Here is an 18,898-nt window from a genome sequence, read left to right as displayed (position 1 = left end):
TCCTGCCACTGGAGCTGTTACATTCTCTGTCAGCTTTTGGCCATTTTGATTTCTCACATTTTTGTTACAATTTTACAAGTGTTTCAACCACTTGCCAGCAGGTGTGTCAGGTGCCTCGTCTAATCTTTCCTTTTGCTGATTCTTGTTTCCTTGGGTACCTCAAAAAATCCTTAGAATTAGGAAACGGTCCAAAACAGCGGTAGTCTGTAGCCATGACATTCAGGGAAGTTTGCATTTAAAACTAGAAATTTAAATTTCTGCTAAAATTGCAACCAGATCAGAACTTCAGGTTCGGTTTTTTTTTTTCCCTCTGAAGAATATGAGTAGATTTTTTGGAAGCCTGAGTTACAATTTACATCAATCAGATGCAGGTTTATATCCATCCCTACCAATTCCCTCTTGAGTACCTCATCTTTCAAATGCAGTTGGCTGGACCTTTGGAGACCAGGAAGAAAGCTGAGGGTTTAGGCATTAGATAACCCCTGTGCTACAGCAGCAAATTAAAATAAATCTACCTGAAATAATTGTTTATACAACTGCTCTTGCCAGGAGCAGGAGTGGACATGAAATAACTTTTATTTCAGGGCTACACACGGTACCTGATTAGGCCAGGATGCCCAAGGTTCCACTGCAGTTTTTTCAGTTTGCTTGACAAGTTGAAATATGTATCAGGGTGCCACATGGAAAATGAAGGCCTTGATTAGGCAACCCATTTTCAGCTGAATGATCCCATTTGGTCAGAGTGGATCATTTGTGCTTGCAGGACCTGCTTTTTATTTTTCAATTAATAGATAAAACACTACTTGTGGAAATGGGGTGATATTTCTAAAGGCAATTGATAATTCCTGCAATTCATAGCATGACAGGGAAGTTTTATGTGGATTTGTTTCCCTCAGAGGGCTAGCAGGAGTAGCAAGTGGAAGAATAGGATCCTCTTTCTGTGACTCATTCATTTTAGAAACGTTTCTTTTGTTAAAAATTAGTCCAGCAGCCCTGGGACAAGGCAGAGGCAGGGAGGGGACTTTATTTTGCCAAGGGCAGAATGTCAAGGCTTACGGCTCTTCTGCTTGAATGAAGAGGAGAAAATGGATTGTATCAGTGGGGCTGCTCCCTTCACAGGCAGCCTGGAAGGGCACAGGGACCCTGCACCTCCAGAACAAACCTCTCCTTCACAAACGGGTGCCGCTCTGCTCCCTGTGGCTGCACTTGAGGTGCAAGGTGTTTGCTTCTCCCAAGTGGGTGCTCAGGTAGTGTCACATTCCACATGCCTCCCGTGGGGAAAAAAAAAAAAGAAAACTCCAGTAGTGAGAGGGCCAAAATTAGCTTCTCCTTAAAAGCCTGAAAAGGCAAAGAGGAGATTAAAGCCTATGTGGGTCACAGTAACCCTCTCAAAATGAAGAGACTGATACAGAATGCTGAGGATGAACTTTCTTTCCCATTTCCAGACCAAAAAAAAAAAAAAAAAGAAAAAAAGAATAGGTGCTTCCAGGCTCTGTTTATAAAGGCAGCAGCTCTGATTCCAGGTCCAGTGCCATCTATTTTCAACTGTCTGGACTGTCCCATATCAAAAGGAAAACCTTTATTAGGTTTCATCCCAAAATGTAAATGAATTATGAAAGTCGACTGAGCCAGGTATAAGCTGGGGAGGGAGGAATTGTGTGGTGTCAAAAAGAGAGAGAACAATAAAAAAGCCAAAATTCAGAATATTTTTGAAAAGTACATAGTACTTTAGACATAGATATGGTAGAGGGTGATAAACTCTGTATCCAAGTTGATCAAAGCATTTAGGAATTAGGAAGAGAATATGCGGACATTTACTACACAAGGACCTGGTATGATTTCTGCCCCTTTGCTGGTGGTTAAATACCTGTTTAGAATAACCTAAAACTTAAAAAACTACTTTTAATAGAATTTTCGTGCCAGCATAATGCTAATAAAATCTAAATATATGTGCTTTATGAGTACAGCTGTGCAAATACATTTTCTGTAAGAACCAAAAGTGGGGAAAGAGGAAGGAATTGGGGGGCAGTGAAATCAGCTTAGGAGCAAGAAATGGGAGGGGAAATGCACTTCAGACTGAATGAGACAGCTCATTTGGAGGATTCCATTTTACTTTTTTTTTTTAATAGAATGTAACTGAACTTCTAAGTGAAACTCTTATACAAAATAAAAATTTAAAATATCCCGTCTTGATAAACTGTGAGAGAAATAATTTAAATTTTCCAACTGAAGCCAATATTTGAAAAAGTGTTCAACACAAAACCTTAATCCTTTTGGCTGTAAAGATTCATATAGGATTTAAAAAGCACTTGACTGAGAATTTCATTAATTTCTTGTTATACAGATATTTTTCTCATGCCAGCATTCAATTGATTGAGCAGCATTCTGGAATGTAGATATCAGAATTTAGAGACTGGGGTTTACATCAATATTCACATATTATTTTATTTCCTCTGGTCCCTGTGTAGTTTTATACCTTGGTGTAATAATTTTAGATCCTTTTAATATTTTTTCATTTCTTTTTCCTCTAACCAGAGTCACGAAGTTGGTGTTTGTGTGATTGCTAATACACTCCAATCTTACAGAACACATTTTATCTTTTCTCTTTCTGGACAGGACAAGTCAGCTACACCAATGCAGTTAAATTATAGTGCAAATCAGGGGGGTAGAGAGTCCTAAATACTGAGGCCATGTAAAATTTGGTGCTGTCATACCAGGTGTATGAGTTATTGCCTTCTCAGCCAGGATCTCTGCAAAGAATATGTGTAAGTGATTACAAGCAGTCCCTTGATACTTTTATTGAATTGTCCACGCTCTACTTCTTCTCCAACAGCAGTAGGCACCTAAAAATAATCATGCCCGGCACAAATCTCCAGAATGAGCACATGAATCCTATTCTGGAACACAGCAATACCTCATAAAATCCCCGGGGTGAAAAGTGTTTCCTAAGTTCTCCAGAGGAGACACGGGGGAGTGTGATGGGTGAGTGGGTTTTGGGGGGGAAAAAAAAGATACTTCTTCCTTCAAAAAAATATTGGCTTGTGTGATTTTTCTGTTCACCTACCTCCTTCTCTTTTTAAAAATTAGATTAGTTTTCAATGGAAAAATGCGTCAATTTGCCCTAATAAAGGGTCTTTTGAGCTCTGACTAATGCTTGGACAGCAGGCCTCTGAGGAATGTCAGGAGATGGAGCAGCAGCATTCTTCTGGCTGCTGCTCCATTCGAAATCAGCATCACAGCCCGGCTGCCTTACTACGCTCCTGGAATTCCTGTCAGTCAGATTAGATGTGAAGCTCAGAGCTGAATCACAGAACACGCAGTTGCCTTTTTCCCTAGACTTTAAAGTCGCGGCCAAATCACTCGGATATTTTGATCTTTGGAGTTGTGTGTTCTCCTACCCAAACTCCTGTTACTATTTCTGTTTGAAATGTCAGTGTTTACTCAGTTTCTGTCCATGCTTTTCTGTCCCGTTTGCCAGCTTGAGCCCTTTTTATCCAAGGTGGTTTACACTAACTGGAAGATAAAATTATTTGGTCTGAAAGATTTCTGTGCAGACTGCAAAAAGCTATTATTTAAATAAAGGGGTGTACAAAGCCACCTTTTACAATTAAACCAGTTTATACACGTGGAACATGCAGGCTATGTTATGGAGAAACAATCGTTTCAAATTTAAAACATGCTCTCTCTCATTACAGAAATATATTCTGCTTTTTTTTTTTCTTTTGCTCTATCTTTTTACTGTTTTCTTTTTTCTTTTCCTCCTCCCCCCTCCTCAGTTCATTTAAACAGAGAGGCCATTCCTTTCTCCATCTGAGTTAAATACCACAGTATCCTTTTCGGCAGGCTTCTAAGCTAAATCTAATCAAGCTGTGTCACAGCTCTGTCAGGCAGGTTGCTCTTTCTTTGGCCTTGAATAATTGGAAGAATGTTGGCACTTGTGCCTGGGCCATGAGAACGTGACCCGAGTTGATATTTAATCTACTTCAGTGCTAGGCTGCACTAGGACTGGGGTCTAAGCCAGGCCTCGGGAGCAGTGTGTTAGCCATCAGCAGCACTCATTTTACCTTGAAATGGATTCCATTTGATGTATCATTACACCGCTCCAGGAGAATGCTTTAATGAGACAGATACATGCGCTGGAAAGGATTAAATTGTTGTCCTTTAAACTCTTTTTTTTTTGTCTCTTTTTTTTTTTTTTTTTGCTTTTCTTGCTTTGCTTACCTAATAGCTACAAGGTGCTGGGAAGTACCTGGGAAAGGCAAAAAAGGTTACAGAGGCGGCCAAAAATAGCTAAAACTGAAGGTATGTCATCTGTGGGTCTGCAAGCACTTTGCAACGATTGCAAATGTCTGGTCCACCCTTCTCTTTCACAAACTAGAAGCGCTGAATTTGTAGTTATGTTTTCACCTCCTTTCAGGGAAACCTGGTACTGTTGGAGAATTATCAAAATTGCTCCGCGTGTGTGTGTGATTTGGAAGTGCACAAACCAAACGCTCATCGTCACTCGGGATGTGGGAGAGGAAAGCTTTCCTTCCTCTTCTCACAGGCATACATAAGCTCCAGGAGCCCTCGGGAAAGAAGAAATTCCTCCCCGATCTATGTGTCGCTCCTGCTGGGCAATCCGAAGTCACCATGGATTTCACTCGTTTCGTTAGCACTTCCATGCAGATTTCGGTGAGAGCCTGTGAGGTCGGGGGTGGTGGAGGGGGAGAAACAGCGACTGGGACCTTCTCCAGGGAGAAGTGTAAATTGCCCTTTTCTTGCCTCACAAGAAAGTCTTGTGCCCTGGATGACTCGCTGAGGCCGAAGTGTTTGGAAATGCCCCACCCTCAGGTCACACACCCGAGCAACTCTTTGAACCCTGCCAAACGGAGAGGGGAACGCACCCACGATTTGCAAAGGAGTCTGCGGGCGACGTTTAATTTGCATTAAAAAAAAGGGTGGTCCCAATGACCCTTTATCTCCGATAATGAGACGTATCCATGTGGACACCGCAGCCAGCAATCTCCATGTTAAATCTCCATCGCAGAACTGTTTCCTGCCGTCCCCAGTGCCGCACCGCTTGTCCCCTGTGCCGCGGAGGGATGCTGAGGGCCAAGGGGCAGCACCTCTGTGTCTCACCACATCCTCCGAGGGATGTGAGCAGAGGCAGAAAAGATCTTTGTTGTGGAGTTGTGAGACACTAATCAGGTGTGTTACTGATTAACTCGGCCTCCTCTGGAATGTCAATGACTTCTTTTCTGCCAGGCTACAGCGTAAAGGGATGGAGTGTTTGTCCCTTTCACATGTACTCCCGCAGACTAATTTCCACTGACATTGTTAGCAGAGACCAGCACCTGCTTTGGAGTCATTCTAGCCCCTTTTACATTTTACACTGTGTGAGCCTTGATAAAAAGCAAAGTGCTGCTTCAAAATACGATGTTAACTCTACATTTTCCCCCTCTTACTGTGATAAATCGTGCTGCGGCATTGAGAGCAGCCTCCTCAAACCTCTCAGGTCAGCCGAAGGATAATGCTAACCCTTGAAGACAGCTGATAAAACAGCCTTCTAAGTTTGTATTCCTCGGAAGAACCTGAGTGCATTAGCAAAGGTAATGCCAACAGCCTTTTTACACATCTTTTTGTGTGTAGAACGACTGGATAAAAATGAAAAGCTTCCTTTAGGACAGACAAGAGTGCTCACGGTTGTCCATTACCCACAGTTTCTTCTCTGTTTATTTTGACCATGAACCCTCACAAGACTAGAAAGTCCATTCCTCGCTGGGAATGTTTTCTCACAAGTAGGACAACAATGCCAGGCTGACCTAAAGGAAGTTGTTCTCTCTTACATTTCCTTCGAGGTTATTTCTTTTCCTTGAAAGTCGCTTGTCTCAAATTAAGTGAGGCCGTCAGAGATGATCTTCTGTCACTGTCAAAGTGACAGCCACCACATTGTTCTGCTAGTGGACGTTCTGATTTTAATTTCACCTCCAAGCAGTCCCTTGATTTCATCTGCAGACCACTGGGAAAGTGTGTACTGGTCTTATTCGTGGCATGGATTTTCCCTGGAGTGCTTCGATATCCCAGATTACTGAATAGTTGAGCAACCCACCTCTGCCACACCTTTGTCATTATTATCTTCCTGCTTGACATAACCATGATTCATTTTTTTCTAAATCTTGGATTACAAATCACCTGCAACCCTTCAATTTCTCACTGAAATAAAATGTCTGGGGCCAAATTTATAGGGACATAACCAAGCCAGAAAACAGAATATTTGCAAGAGGGGGCATTCTTCAACCAGTTATGGTTAGAAACACAAACAAACAAACTCTCTCTTAAATGCTAGAGAAATGATCACCTTTCTGGCCCCTGTCAGATCACCAGGTCTTTCCAATGGACTTCAGTGGAATAACGGAAATCCAGGGAGTGGAGGACCAGAGGCTTCTGCCGCTTCATTTCTTTTCTCACACCTTGTGTATAATCTTGGGCGAGACACGTCTCTGTTTACAAAATCACTTTCAGATAAATATGCAGGGGAAAATCTATTCTCTAGTTGTGTGACATCCATGGCCAATAAAAATCAATGTTTATTAATTAAATTTACTGCGTGCATTGATTACAAACAGGAAATTAGGATTTGTCCTGCTACCTGCTAATGTGAGTCATTATTTAATAATTTTCTAACTGCTGTTATGAAGAAACGGGGTTTCTTATTGAAATAGGACAACACAGTTGGCAGACATGATGCCCGAACAATTTTCACTTAAGAATTGTTTACTGGATTCCTCTTGTTGGCCCTTTGTGGAAAACTGAACCAGGGAAAAGTGAGATATGGCAGAAATAATATGGCCAAAATAATGCCTTCAGCTGGGCAGTCTTCAGGCAATGTGAAAACATTGCTGGATCCTCTGCACAACCTGAGAAGTATAAAGAGAGCTAAGGAAAACCAGGAGAAATGTAAAGCTTTGAGTGCAGAGACAGGAAAGGCTGGGATTTGGAGGATGATTCTCCTACAAAGTGGTCAGCAAACTAAAAAGAATCAAGGAATGTCAATGGAAGTGTCTGACTGAGCAAGGCTCATCCTTACTGACTGTATCTCCCCTCAGGACAGGAGCAAACCCTGACAAAGGCAAAGCTGAAGGTTTCCCGCTCTGTGCTGCGATTTTTTATTTGGAGCTAGAGGAACCCTAGCCTTAGGAACTCATCTAATGGATGAGATATGGCTGGAGAAACATTTCATCTGACAAAGACAGCTGAAAGAAAATGTGCTTTTTCACAATTTTGTTTTCTCCCAAATTACAAAATGCCAGTATTTTTGGCAGAACTGGAACACAGTCAGTTGCCTGCTACTGAGTTTGGGGGACTTTGATTTCATTATGCTGTGGAATGGTACTTCAAAATAAATATTCACAGCTTTATGCTTAACTTTAAACAGCTGCTTAAGCTGCTTGAGTTCATAGACCTGGTCTTCGTATGTCAAAGAAATGACCAGACACAAGCATAGAGCAAAAGCAGAGTTTTCAGAAAGAAGAAAAAAACCCTTTTCTGTGGCATTTTGGAAAAGTCCAAAGCGTATCTCCACAGCTTTTGAAATCAGATGCTAAATGCAGTGGTTGGGTTTAGGAGAAACAGAAGAGTTTCCTTTGTTTTGCACAGTCCTGTCCTCTTGAGCTGAATTTGATTTTGCAGTCGTTTCTTTCAGTATTGAACTGAACAACTCCTGCAGCCTTCTGAGGGAAATCTGAATGGGAATTTACTCTGCAACATCCACTAGAGGTGGAAACACGGATCAGTGGGCTAAACACAGCAGAATGTGGTATTAATCTGCATTTCCTGCACTGCTGGGAGGTGCTGCCCAAGCGCTTCACATACATCTTGCTCACACTTGGATTCATATTTTTTTATTTTCTGTAAATCCAGTTGGTTTGTTTTTCTAGGGGAGAAAAAAAAGGTGCTTTCACTGTAGAGTTCAGAGCTGCTCAGTAATACCAACTATTTTTTTCTCCTACTAGAAATGGAAATATCTGGCTTGTGTTTAGAGCTTGGACCCAATGTTCTAAGCTGTCCTAGTAAATACAGCCTATCAGAGATTCGCTGAATGAACAGCCACTGAATTTAAATGGCAACTAAATTAATTTCAAACATTTTCTCTCATTCTGATGGCTAGGCAGGAATTTCAGTAGCAAGTTTGCAAGCCAGTTCATTAGTGCCTGGCAATGTTAATGGGTGTGATGCCTCTGTCCCTGTCTTTTCACACTAGCAAGCTCACACACAGAGGAGAGCTTTGCCTTTGAAACCTTGCTTCTCTTTCCTTTTTTATATATATTTATTTTTTTTTGCCACTATCTCCTTTGCTCTTTCTCACAGTGGTGCAGTTTTAAATATTTACTGTGGTTGGATACCCAAGGAGTTTCTTAATGTGGAAATACTCCTTTTAGTTGCAAATGCCCCTTTTATCATGCACAACACTGTTGTCTTTTTTATTGTAACAAGTCTTTGCAATTAAAGGAGCAAAGGACTCCTGAGGTCATCTAGGCATATTCATGCCAGTGCAGGATTGTTCTCTGCAGAATGCTTGATCACTATCTCGTTGTGAAAGGTCCAAGGGATGGAATGTCTCTGGGTGCTTATTCTCTCCAAATTCTTCGAAATTACATAGCTGAACTCTTGGAAAATTCTTTCCAACTGCATTTGGCTCAAAAAGACCTTTCCTCTTTGTCCTTCCTCTTTTCACTTCCTGTACCATGGCCATCCCTTCCTTGAGCACCTTCAAATTCTGCCTCCCGAACAAACACATCTGGCCCACGAGAAGTGTTTTCTGGAGTCGGCTCACTGAGTCTGGAAGAGCCATACCTGGAATAGCTGTGCTTGGAATACAGAGCCAGCCCCTCCTGCAAAAGGCAGAGCCTGCATCTCCCGAAGTCTGGCAGGAGGGACAGCTGTGTTCCAGTTGGTGTCCCACCCTGTTTCCATGTTTATATGTAGCCAGGGAATCCTTAAGTACTCCTGCCGTCGATATAATCAGCTTCCCATGGTTTTCCACCCTCACAGGAGAAACATTCAGTGAAGACAATTCTGTCTTTGCCGTGGTAAGGACACCTCCAGCAGCAAAATGACCAAGGTGGGCAGGAGGAAGGACCAAGAGTTCAGCACTTAAAGCAAAGCAGTTTTAAGGGGCATCCCTGTTTTCCTCCCCCCTTTTCCTGCCGCTGGGAGTAAACGAGCAGGACAGCAAGGAGGCTCATTAATGCAAGCAGGAGCTCAGAAGGGACACCAGGAATGTCAGCTCTCCCGTGGCCAGAAGGGACCTGGGAGTGTGAGACTGAAAGCAGAGGCAAAGGGGCTGTTTGGGAGGACTGGGTTAGCAGGAGGCTGGACATCTGAAGCCACGACAGCCCTGGGAAATCCATGACATGGGACATGCAGGGGACCCATGGCTACTGATCTCTGTGTAGAGAAGGTCAGGGTTCAGTTTCTTCCTCTGCCCCAGGGGACTCAAGGCTCATGTCCTACCTCCCAGGAGAGCTCTCTGGCCAATGAGCAGAGCTCTGATTTGGGTGAGGATGCTCTCTGTCCATCCTGTCCAAGCCGTGCCACTCAGCAGAAAGGAATTCATGAAGCCAGAGGAAGGATACAAGCGAGTTGGGGTGTGCTGAGGGACTCTGGGAGTCAGAGCAGGGTGATGGGCGGGCCTGTTAGTGCTGCTGCTGGATTTGTGTGAAATAAAACCCCCCGTGCTCTCTGCAGAGCCATTCTTCTTCTCCCCAGTTGTCTGAAGCTCTATCAGTTTGGCATGGGCAAGGTGTGACTATTAATCACTGTCCCATCTCCCAAGATGTTACCACCAGGAGCTTTCATTCTCTAACAAAGTGGAAATCTTCAAAGCTACGTTTAAGGAAAACATTTCAGCATACCAGGAAGCAAAAAAAAGGACAGGGAGTGAACTGCATGAATGTGGTGCTTCTGTAGGCAGGTTATTAGCACAGACTGGTGTATCTCTGCCTTTCTGTAATAATTTCAGAACAAAAAAGATTCATTTGCACCTTCAGTCAACCAACGTTAAGAACTCTGTTTTTACGAGGAGAAATACCTCAACAAGGAGATTGTGTCTGTTAAACTGGAGATTGTCTTGTGATGAGCTGCTTCATACAGAAATGGCACATATGGTTTCACACCATTTACAAAAGTGTTGTTTGAAAAAAAAAGTTTTTTAAACTGTATCACAGGGCTTAAATTTTACTCTTTAAAATTTTACTCTTCAATTTTACTCTTTACCCTTGGTTTCATACAGTGGTCTTGTCTTTGAGTACACTTAGGATTGCACTTTTTCTTGGGGTGCTGCCTCACCAAGGGACTTAATTACTTCCCAATTTCCTGATAACAGGGCTCCCCGCTTGAGAGGTCCTAATCTTCAACCTGCTGGGCTTTGAAATGCAGCTTTCTGTGTGAAACCACCCACTCTTGCTGTGCACACTGAGGATGGAGCTCTAAAGGCTTGGCCAAGGACCTTGCTGTCCACCTGGCAAACACAGACCCGCCCCTTCTCTGCTCCTGTTCCCAGCACCGAGCAGCACAGCAGCCCCCAGCAACAACCCTACGGGACCTCCTGAGCAACCCCAGGACCAGGACAAAGGCTTCTGAGTCCCTACACCCCTGTCAGGACAGGGCACATGGCACACTCAGGACCTGCTGAATAGCCCAGGCCGTCACCCGTGTGTTTCTTGTGGTGTTGTCAGAGCACAGGGCAGACTCCAAGCTCCCAAGAATTTATAAGTTCACCAGTGTGGAGCAAAATCTCAACACCAAGGGCCAAAGGCAGCCCCTGATCTGTATAATTTAAATCCTTTCTCTCAAGCGCGGGTTTCTTGAAATTGCTTCTCTGCGAAACATCTAAATGTTGGTTTTCATGCCCCTCCCCCCCATCTCATTTTGGAGAATGGGAAAGCTTTAACAAGAAAAACCCCCAAAACACATAAAACAGCCTGAGGTGAATAACTGGAAAATAGTAGGCCAGACAATTACAGTTGAAGGAAGTAAAAAGTCCAAAAGTCTTTGAGAGAAAAATTTAAGTAAACATGATTGCAATTACTAGATCCTCCTTTGAAGTACTTCCTGACACTCTTTTTCTTTCACACATTAAAACAAAGGAATTAAGTGAAATATTTAAATGAACTAAAACCTGGGCTTTTAAAAATTTGGTTGTGTGAAATATTTGCCGCTGAACACGAGGATTTCACAGTATCCTACTGCTTTAAGGCATTATTCAGAAGGCTTTTAGGTTTTATCTTTCTTATTGACAGTAAAGTTTACTATACAGTGGGGTGGCAAACAGATTAGGAAAAGCCCGAGCTCTTCCTCCAAAGCTGGAGGAGGAAGCAGGGCCTGTGCACTCTGTTCTCAAGACTTCAAACATACCAGATTCTCCCCCCATCGTTTTTTGCATAATCCAGTGGAATCTGACAAACAAAAGACTCTCAGAAGTCAGATGGCATTTAATTTGAGTAGCAGGTAATCAGTGAAAGAGAGTATCCTGGAGAGAAGGTAATTTGTCTTGAGCTGACAATTTGAGATGGATGTGCCGGGGTTATCTGCAGTGTCAGTGCAGTCAGGGAGGAACTGAACTCCATTTCTCTGGCTGGAAGTGTAAATCAACACAGACCTGGGAGATAATGAGGTATTTAACGGGTTCCCTCTTCTCCTCGCTGGAGATCTCATCTTTTCTCACAGAATGAGCGCTTGAAAGGAAAAGGAAAGGCAAAAAAGGAAAGCAACAAAAGGGAAAATAAAGCAGACATAAAGGGAAATTTGCTCAGTAAATTAGCTATAAGAGCTGCATTAATCTAATCTAACTAATGGCACATTTTCCCCCTCAATTGGAGTAGATCGACAGAGTCAGATAAACCATGCCACCCTCTTGTGTCCCAAGATGTGATTCATGGACCTCTGGAAGACTCCAGAGTGCTTGCTGGAGTCTTTGGAGAGATGCAGGACGTTTTCTTTACAAACTGTGATGTTTTGGGCATTGCCTAAAATAATGTACTGTGGAATTGGCCAAACCTGAGTCTTACTTTTTGGGATAGAAGCCTTGTTATTTTGACACTGAGTCCGGTCCAGATGAACTCTGGCCACTTCAAGTTGGGGTCCAATGCCATCCAGTTTGAATTTAAATGTTTTCTTAAACGTTAGTGGGAAGAAATTGAATAAAATCCTCATTTTCAGAAAGAGAATGCCTAGAGAAACAGAAAAACTCTTGAGAACAAACAGCTAATGATGTTACTTTAGAAAATATGTGAAATAAATTTAGAAAAATTGACTATTTTTTTCATTTAGTTGTGCTGAGGAATGGCACGTCCTGGAGGGGAAAACCTTTGACTAATGTGAACCTATCATTTGTTTTATAGGTTTAAATCAAGATCAGCACTACCATAACAAAAAGTCTCAAAAAGCTTCAAGCTAAAGGTCATGGCTCAAGGAAAAAAAATATGTAAATCCTGCTCAGGAGACCACTAAAATATGATCTTAACTTTAGAACTTTAAAGTCGATAGCACTGAGACATTTGCTTGGTATTATGCACACACTTAAATATCTGTCCTGAATGCGAACACTGAATAACAAAAGAACGAAAAGAACACAGGGTGGCAGAAAGAAAGAATATTATTAAACAATGTTCCTTAAAGAGCATGGCTTTAATTTCTGCTGTAAAATATGCAAGGCTTTCCAAGAATCTGGCATTCATTTTTGCCTGTCTCTTTGCCCCAGCAACTGGATGTGTATGAATATTCCTATCGATAATTTGAGACTCTGTCCTGCAGCAGAGTCTGTTTTCCTTCAGAAAAGCGGTATTCCGGTTTCAAAGTGGGTGAAGTATCTGCTACTAACAACCCAAACATTTGTTTAGCTCCTTGTTCATACACAGATCTTTGCATTTATACTCTAAAATAAAAAGAAGAATTCATGTTTTCCTTATGAGTCATAGATCATTCCATTTCCTCATGAATCTCAGTAAGTTTTTGTACATTACTGGCAAACAATTCAAAACAAGATCTCTGTTTTTCAGTGTTGTTTTAAACATGGCTGGCCAACACTTTTAAAATTGAAAGTTTTTCTTAAGAAATGATTTATTGTTACGAGTACAATATTTTGCCATTACAATGTGCTCTAAACTAATGTTTTGCTATAAATCTGCTAAGGAAAGTATTTTTTTTTTGAGCTCTTCTTTTCAAGACACGTTGTGGGGGAAGATGATTTTCTAACCAGAGCTATATTTGACCTCTTACATTTTTCCCCATCAGGATTCTCGTGAATTCTCACCAGGGTGGGTGGAAAGAGGCATGTTCCCCCAGCAGACAGTTTGTGTGTGCCAGCAGCCGGGGAAACTTCTATTCCTTGGAAAGTTGGTCCCAGTGCACTAAGACTGAGTGGCCAGCCCCGGGCAGAGTTTCCCTGACTGTGGGCTACAATCCCCCCAGGGCCGCAAAAAAGTTCAAAGGGGGCTCTGAAGTGTTAGAAAAAACAGTGCTGGTCAGCAGCTGCTGACTTTTTCCTGGCTGGAAGAGTGAGGCTGTGGTTTCACAAGATTAAGTCTTCAACACCAATTCTGGCTTCTGGTATTCCCTTTCCAGCCTTTTCCTACTGCTTGTTTCATCTTCCCTCCTGCAGTGCACGGGCCCCTCGGTTCTCCTGGAGTATTGGTTTGTGGCTCTGCTGCGAAACGGATCAGGAATTTGATCCAATTTGGAGGAAGACACATAAAAAACTAAGTGTTTCTCTGCCAGGCTATTTTTGAGCTGGACTTATTCCCTGCTCCAGTTCATTGCACAGATGCATCCATGGCTGTACTGGTGGAGCAGAGGGAGTGGTGTGGTGCAACCCCGGAGCGAGGGACGAGGAGCAGGAACACAGTGCTGGAGGGCCGTGCTGGCAAAACCACAGCCACCAGGGAAATTTAATTACTGGTGGCAAGAGGTTATGCTCTCTAGAGATCAGGGAATTGCTTCTCACAGCCTTAATTGCTGGCAGCAGCTCAGCTCCTCCAGAGAAGGGGAGCGAGCATTTATCCCTAAAGCCAAAATTGCAGCTGAGTCCTGCTCTCCTTCTGCCTGTGGGGCACGAATGGCTGCTGGCTCAGGGGGCTTCAGAAAGGGGCCAGCTTCCCCACATGTTTGACAACACAGGCCTTGGAATCCCAATGGAATTTTTCTCCCTGGGTGCTCATGACAGGTCCAGCCCAGCCTGAAGGAGAACAGGCTGAAGCAGAAGTTGGCTGATCTCAGGAGGACATCGCTTCTCCCACGGAGTCACGCCCTGGTGTCACTCACCGCTGACTTTTAATAACTTCATGTTGGTGCGCACAGAGCGAAACTTTGGTTCAGGGAAGCCACTCCACAGTCAACCCCAGCTGATGCTGGTCTTAAGAGTTTCAGCAAGAAAGGGTTGGTCTGAATTGCCAAAAGGTATTTTAATTAACCTCAAGACATTGTTACAACTGAGCTGAGCTTCGTGAAAACAGAGCTGGAGTTCTTAGAGTGTAGTCTTCTCTTGCAGAGCTTTAGGAGTCAGAGAAGATGTGACAAAAGAAAGCAGATGTTACATGGTCCCACTCAACTTGCATCATGGGCAGAATAATTCGTTCTCGAGGTGAACCTGGCTTCTTTTGTACTCATGGAAAAAAACCCCAGAAATATTGTTTGAGTGGGAGGAACAAGTTAGACATCACCTGTGAGTGCCACTGTTGTATTTTTGCTGTTGAGTTCTAGCACGTTTTAGATGATGGCAGATAGTCAAGATTCGTTTCACTGTGATAATGAGGGAAACAAGAAATGGTTCAGCCCATCAGACAAAGGGCTGCATTCTGAAAATATCAAAGCTACCTAGGAACCTTCCTGAAATCAATTAGATTTATTGCCTAAGTCTGCTAAGTTCATACATTCCTAATATATGTGTAAATCCCTTTGGAAAAATAGAATTTAGACTCCCACATCATTTATATGCCTTTGATAATTTACCAGGAGCCGTTTATAGACCAGAGCTGAAAGCCCAAGACTCTGAGCATCACACTGGTTTTAAATTGAGAAGATGTTGTATGAAATCCAAACATCAGCTTTATCACCCACGTGCAGCCAGAATGAAGATAAAGAGCTGTCTCCAAGGAGTGGTGACTCTGCCCTGCTGCCTGGTTCAGAGGCTGTGCAAGAGCACAGTTCCATTCCATGTGGAACCTTTTGCCTGTGGAAAAGCCCTGTTTCTGCCTTGTGCCCAGGTCAGGAACCCCTCACACTGGTTTCGTCCCAAAGCCTGTGATCTCTGCAAGTGTAGGTGACAAGAAATAACAGTAATAATAGAGAAAATTAAAAAAAAAAAAATCAAAAATTTGCAAAGTTGGAAAAACCTGATTTGGATTCCAGTTTCTGAAAAACAGCTCATAAAATTTACAGAGCTTAAACCCAAGGCGGGGGGTTAAAATTTAGGTTCACAAACCACACTATTATTACGTGTGATGCCTCTGACCCTGCCCACACAGACACACACACAGAGCTCAGGGGACAGCCTGTAGCCTCCACCATTAATCACTCTGACTTCACAAAAACCATGGCTGTGACCAGAACATGTCAACAACATGGGCCACATCATTTAAGTGATGCTGATGTTGTTTTCCTCCCCTTTTAACAAAATAATAAACACTTATTTGCCGTAGGAATTGGAAACAATTTATGAATGGCGTGAACTTTGTAAGACCTTATCCCATAGAGGGGCTGTGGTGTATTTTTGTTTGAATTAATCTAGTACAGCCACCCCCAGACAGGCAAATTTCATGAATCAGACTGTCTAGAATAAGGGGGTTGACTTACCAATTCAATATTTGGAAAAAAAAATAAAATAATGGATGTTGAGTTTTCTCTCATTTCAGAGCCTTTCAGTGAATGTGGACCAGCATGACAATGTTTTTTATGGCAACGCTGAGGCTAAATAGTTTCCTTTCAATGGCAAATGAAAGCTGAGATTCTTAGAAAATCTTGTATTTTATATGTACTTGTTTGTTTTTTTTTTTTTTATTGTCATGCTATCTACACGTGGAGAAGGAAATATCTGTGTTAGCAGCTGCACATAGAGAGCGTTCCTGTCCCTTAACAGGTTCCAAGTTAAGCACTAGCTGAGCAATGTTTATACATAAACAAAAGAAGCTGTTTCAAGCAATCAGTGTTAGATGAAGTTACAGTTCCTTTCTCACAGGGTTATTTGTGAGCATTTTATCTGAGGAAGAGTTGAAGAAAGATAATGGAGTGACTTTACAGATGTTTATGGGGAAAACATAGAGAGAAAAGTGCTTCTTTGTGTGTTTTCCTTACTGGAGAGGGGCAGCAGCATCCCTGAACAACAGGGGAGGAAGCTGAATTGTAGCAGAGCTCAGAGGGTGAGATTTGGCTGCACGAGTTGCTGGGCCACCTTGTCAAGACTGTGCTTTTGCCAAGAAGGGTTGGACCAGGTGTGATTAAATATTCAACTAAGAGAGTCCTTTTGCATCCCAGCAGCACAGCCCGTGCATGGGGCATACGAATCCCATCCTCTGGGGAGGACACAAAGGATGCAAAAAGATCTTCTACACGCAGCCCAAGCAGTGGAGTTGCTCAGACACAGGATGTCCACTGATGTTTCTTTAGAGTGATGCAGAGCTCTGGTCTTGCCCACCCAGTCTGGCTGCTGCTACGAAAAGAAAAAGAAAAAAGAAGAGACATAGCACAAGCAGAAGGAGCCCAAACTATGTGACAGGCAGTGCCTTGCTGACAGATATTATGTGGGATGCATTGTTTTCCAAGTTCCTTCACCTCACCTCAAAGAATTATGTTTATTTTATGGATCACAAACGAGACATTTTTTTCCTGACTGTCAACCTTGGGCACATTCTTTGGTGCCTCCTTCACACAGGCTGAGCAGGAGCCTTAGCTGTTAGTGATCTGAGCTCTCCTAATTTACACATACCAGTGACTTAAAATTCCTGTGTACAACTCTTACTGTACCGTATTCCAGTGCACTGGGGGCAAACAATCCCATTGTCTCCCATATGTTTCAAACAACAAACATAAAACAGGTGATTAAACTCCATAAACAAACAGGGTTTTCCCAGCAACAAATCAACACCTCTCCTCGTCTGGTATTTGTGGAATTTGATAAGCCACCCACTTTGCTCCCTCCCCATTCTTGTTATGTCTGTCCTCAGCCTTCTTCATCTTTTATCCCCACCCTGCTTCACCCAGTCTCCAAAGGCAGGCATTCATTGTTAATTAACTGCTGAAAACAGTGCAAGCATCTTGGTTCATGGGATTGAGGTGGGAATGGAGCTTTAGGTCTGAGTTTAAACTGTTTTGAAAGGCCTAAAAGGCATATTTTCTCACTCAGGAGGAGTGAGGGAGGCAGGAAGGAGTAACAGAGAAGAGAGGGAGAGTTAGGGAATGTAACTGGAAAACCTCAAACCAGTAAATTGAGACACATGTCTTAATCAGTTTGAATGATAGGGGTTTTTGAAAAATCAAAGGTTCTGGTGTTTCTGGTACTTATGTGCTCCCAGATGTAAATACTTGCCTTGTATAATGTTTCTGGGCCAGAGGCTGGTCTCAGTCAGAGTGGTGTAAATCTGGAATGATTCAGGATTAGTAAACACTGCCTTAATGCAGGAATTATGATGGCATAACAGATTAGCTGTCTCCTATTGTGCTGGTTTTACCAAGAGCACTTAAAATTGCAAGAATGATGAAAATGGAGAAATTGTTAAAAGCTGCTGCCCGTTCATTTTCAGTCAACATTTGCTAAATATCTTGCCTGGAACCTTTAGCAGTGGATGGATAAATTGCTGTATTCCTTCCACACACAGAAGTTTCCATCTGCATGTGCTGTCTTATCTCACAGATTGTGTTTTCTTTTATTGACAAAATGAACATTAATAAGTGTTCAGATTCCATCTCTACATGTAATAAGCTGAGTACTGGATAATTGAAATGCTACCCCGATCTGATTACTCCTGTTAAATATTCTCTATCCAGTGGGAAGGCTCAGAGTCTGACTTGAGGTCATCCTCACTAATTTTAGATGCTCCTTTTGGTAAGAAACATTCTTGAGACTTGAGGGGCTGATATTTCTGTTCTGGATGTTGAGGTTGTAGCTGCATGCACAGTAACAGCAGTGGTTCAATATTCCCATTGTATTCTGCCTAATTAGAACATGATCTGTAGTTGTCCCCAGAAATCCACACAAAATTCAGCTTATTTAGGTCTAATGTAACATTAATAACTCTTCCATGGAGTATCCTGCAGTGTTGCAAATACATTTAGCCTCTGTTGATCAGAAGTGAAAGCATTTCATTCCATAAAGAAATTAGGAGCTCTACTGCTGTCAAATTCAGCAGTTAAATGAAGCAGAAACTTAGTTCAAAGGCCAACTCCTGGAAGCATTTTCCTTTGCAACATTTCAAGAAGCAATGCTTCCCTTTTGGGATTGTCCAGGAGAACATGCCTATAAACTAAATGCCATGCTTTCTTAACAATGACAAATATTTCATGTCTAGGAAAAAAATCTGGTGTATGAATTCAGCAACACAAAAGCTGAAAATTTGTTCAAAGGGTTTTTTGCTGCACTGTGTCCTGGGGGAGGGTTCAGACTCGGGAAGTCCAAATCTCTGCAGAAGTGACATCCACATGATGAAATGAGGGATTCTCCTCCTGTTCTCTCCCTGAGGCCAGGCATGTCAGTCCTACAAACTCCTGCATACAGCAAAGAAATAAGACTCAGAGGGACAGGAGCAGGGTGCCCAGAGAAGCTGTGGCTGCCCCATCCCTGGAGGTGTTCAAAGCCAGGTTGGACGGGGCTTGGAGTGACCTGGGATAGTGGAAGGAGTTGGAACTAGATTATCCTTAAAGTCCCTCT

At 42.6% G+C, this 18,898-nt stretch overlaps 1 long non-coding RNA gene across 2 annotated transcripts in view; it reads left to right on the top strand.

Annotated features, from left to right (window-relative positions):
• LOC108446438 overlaps positions 1-18,898 on the top strand; it is a 50,047-nt gene that overhangs the window by 26,299 nt on the left and 4,850 nt on the right. The window contains exon 3 of one of the 2 annotated variants that reach the window (XR_001861611.1): positions 4,229-7,342. The exons of the other annotated variant lie outside the window; for it this stretch is intronic. This is a non-coding gene — a long non-coding RNA (uncharacterized LOC108446438). Of the gene's footprint in view, positions 1-4,228; positions 7,343-18,898 lie in introns of those variants that run through there. 2 annotated transcript variants of the gene reach the window in all.

The sequence above is a fragment of the Corvus brachyrhynchos genome, unplaced genomic scaffold, assembly GCF_000691975.1.
Source record: "Corvus brachyrhynchos isolate BGI_N302 unplaced genomic scaffold, ASM69197v1 scaffold315, whole genome shotgun sequence".
Lineage (NCBI taxonomy): Eukaryota > Metazoa > Chordata > Aves > Passeriformes > Corvidae > Corvus > Corvus brachyrhynchos.
The sequence above is the reverse complement of the archived record's forward strand: the minus strand, read 5'-3'. Positions and strand labels throughout refer to the sequence as shown.